The 1,503-nt window shown below is 50.8% G+C and overlaps 1 protein-coding gene across 1 annotated transcript in view; it reads left to right on the top strand.

The window, feature by feature from the left end:
• The first annotated feature begins 579 nt into the window (after window positions 1–579).
• Window positions 580–1,503, top strand: part of PHLDB1 (pleckstrin homology like domain family B member 1) — a 55,173-nt gene continuing 54,249 nt past the window's right edge. The window contains exon 1 of the mRNA XM_017883028.1: window positions 580–828. The gene's annotated coding sequence lies outside the window, so the exon portion shown is untranslated. The remainder of the gene's footprint in view (window positions 829–1,503) is intronic.

Genomic DNA, 1,503 nt, shown 5'->3' with positions numbered 1-1,503 from the left:
GGACAGTGAGAGAAGCTGGGTGCTGTTTCGACCCTCTGCCTCAGCATCTGCTGCCTCCATGGCAGGCTTGATTATTCCCTGAAATTCCTCCTGCCCAGTACAGTAAAGAGGAGCTGAGGGTCATGAAACAGAATGAAGTGAATAGTCTCTGAGGTACCGCAATCTGGACCCCTCCCCTCAGTGCTGGGTCTTGGCACATGGGATACAACAGTTGGGGTTCTTTCTTCGTTTTTTTACATACCTGAATGGGCTATTACCTTTGTGATCTGCCTCATGAAGTTTCACCAGAATTACTTTCATGACTTCAAACAATATGAAGAGAGGAAAAATTAAGAGTCTCGCTCCTCAAATCCTCGGACTTCCTGGTACCCACAACATATTCTGGAGCTTGAATGTTCCACCTCCATTAGCTATAGCAGGTGGCAGCAAAGGGCGGCCTCTCCCCTCCCCCTCCTTGTCTGCTGCTTGGCCCCGGTCAGCTTCAGTCTCCAGCCGTGGGGGCCCTCTGCTAAGGCCAGCCCTGTCAATGAGTGACCAGAGATTCCTGTAGTTCAGCCTCCTGCTGTTCTTGGGTTAGGGAGAGACGGCACTAACTAAACTCATTGAATCATAACAGCACTTGTCCATCTCAAAGAGGAAAAATTATTTTTTGCTATCCACCCCAGCTGGAATTTAGACCAGACTTACAGGCTTTCTGCTCCTTCCTTCAGTGAAGAAGAGTCTCCAGGGTCCCTCTAGTGCCGGTCAAAGAAGTCCAGAAGTCTAGCTGAGTTCAGCTCCCTAGGGTCTCCCCAGCCAGTCTCCTGGGCCAAGAGCTGGCTTTGCAAGGTAAGGATCCACTGTCAGCGTTGGATTTCGGGGTGGAGGTTGAGATGGAGAATGACTTCAACCTAGCTCAATTTGGGGGCCGCTTTTAGGTGTTTAGTGCCTCCTTCTCTTCCTTATTAACTCCCACTCCTACTACAGGTTGGTGTGCTCAACTGTATGTCTATAGCCTGCCTCCATATCCCAATCTGTAACCAGCAGGTCTGTCGGCGTGGATGGGTGTGGAGCTCCATGGGTGCAAGATGATAATTCCATTCTGCTTTCCTGTGCTTTGGAGTTTGCATGGTACTTTAACGTGTCTTCTTGTGCCTATCCTTAAGAAAGTCTGTGAAGCCTGATGTGCGTGGTTATCAATCCCACTTACAGCTCTTCATGGTGGGGCTTGGAATGGGGCGAGGGGAGGGGGTGACAGGGAGAAGACCTGCGTACCCTCAGTAGATGTTCTGGAGATATTGAGAGCATGTTGTAGGGGCTTCGATTTAGGAGGTTCACTAGGAGCCCGTGGAGGTTTCAGGCATCAAAGGCAAAAAGAAAGAGGGGAGAGTTTGGGGTGGGGAAACGAATTGTCAAAACACCCTTTCAGAAGGGCGTTAAAGCCTAGGAGTGGAGGGTGGTCTAGGAGAGTCGGGAGGGCAGGGTTGGAGGAGAGGGGGGGAGTGTGGTCTTGGTGGTGGCTGT

Source organism: Rhinopithecus bieti, unplaced genomic scaffold (assembly GCF_001698545.2).
Source record: "Rhinopithecus bieti isolate Rb0 unplaced genomic scaffold, ASM169854v2 scaffold_11964, whole genome shotgun sequence".
Classification (NCBI taxonomy): domain Eukaryota; kingdom Metazoa; phylum Chordata; class Mammalia; order Primates; family Cercopithecidae; genus Rhinopithecus; species Rhinopithecus bieti.
Note: the sequence above shows the minus strand (reverse complement) of the source record. Positions and strands in the feature narration are given on the sequence as shown.